At 39.9% G+C, this 1,492-nt stretch overlaps 1 protein-coding gene across 1 annotated transcript in view; it reads left to right on the top strand.

Moving 5' to 3' along the window:
- The window catches only part of Ildr1 (immunoglobulin like domain containing receptor 1), a 36,104-nt gene that overhangs the window by 17,342 nt on the left and 17,270 nt on the right, over positions 1 to 1,492 (top strand). The window lies entirely within an intron of this gene.

Below are 1,492 nucleotides of genomic sequence, written 5' to 3' on the forward strand. Positions count from 1 at the left end.
ACACACACACACACACACACACACACACACACACACACACACACACATCAAACAAGTCTTTGAAAAATTTAAAGGGACTTCTGACCTCCAGAAATGTCAGAGAATAAATTTCTGTTGTATTAAGCCAATTCTGTAAAAATTAATACAATAGTTGATAGAAAAAAAATTGACATTTGTATTTAATGAAGGGCAAACTTGTTTTTATTTTTAAGTAAAGGCCTTGGCCTTATAGAGGGTGATTCATCTTTTCCTCAGGAATCCTGAAAAGACCTTTCTTGTATGCGTCAGAAGTGCGGTAAGCCAAAGATAGCACTGAGTTGTATGTTCCTAGATGCTAAGTTCCCTGTGACGTTCTGTCCCAGAGACATTGCCTTTTGAGAGACAGATGGGCTGGTGGATGAGAACACATGTTTACTTTTTGAGTTTACTTAAATTTCAACAGAAAGCCAAATAATAACACAGGAAAAATACGCTGTGAAAAATTGAGTATTACCTCCTTGGGAAAAGAAGAACAAGAAACAACACAATTTAGAGATGCTGCAGAGTTCCCATCCCTTGGGTCAGCCAGGTACCTCTATCCATGACTTGGTCTGGGTTCGGATCCTCTCCACTCCAGAAAGAGGGAATTTTCACTCTAAACTATAAGTATTTCAATAAAATCAAGAATGATGAGCCCAAAAAGTCAAAGACAGCCACGTGCAAAGAGGAAGCAAGATTCATATCCATGTTTACCCAGATTTTGAACATCTGTCACTGCCTATAAAGCAATTAGGGCTAAACACACCTCAACTTTGGTGCCACTCCCATTCATATGTTGATAGTCTCTAGAACATCATTATTTAAAGAGGACTTTGGAAGGTGACTGTGTTATGAAGAAAGAGCCCTCAGGAAGAAGATTATGACAAATGGGAGCTGAGAGAAAACACTTGCTCCTCCCACCGTGATGACAGAGCGAGAAGGTGGTGTCTGTGAACTAGGCTGTTGTCAGCTGTTGAATTTGCCAGAACCTTGCTCTTGGGTGTCCTAGCCTCCAGAAATGTGAAGGATATATTTCTGTTGTTTGTAAGCCATTTTATTTATGGCATTTTTGTTAAAGTACATCAAATGGACTAAGGAACATCAACAGGAAACAGGGAGCTAGAAACCATAAAGCTTATAAAACACAGAACTATAATTAAAATTGAAAACTAGGTGGAAAGTTTTAGTAATAGGTGGACACAGGCAACAATAGGTGGTGAACGAAAAGATGGGACAGAAAAAAAAAGAAGTCTAAAGAAAAACCTGGGTAATATATGTGAAACTTAAAAGTAGGAGGGTCAGCAAGAGGGCTCAGCGGTAGAGACACTTGCAGCCAAGTCTGATGATCTGAGTTTGATCCCCGGAACCCACATGATGGAAGGAGAGAGCTGACTTCCATAAATTGTCTTCTGATCTCCACACCCTTTCATACACACACACACACACACACACACACACACACACACACACACAC

The sequence above is a fragment of the Psammomys obesus genome, unplaced genomic scaffold, assembly GCF_907164565.1.
Source record: "Psammomys obesus unplaced genomic scaffold, mPsaObe1.curated_primary_1811, whole genome shotgun sequence".
Classification (NCBI taxonomy): Eukaryota; Metazoa; Chordata; class Mammalia; order Rodentia; family Muridae; genus Psammomys; species Psammomys obesus.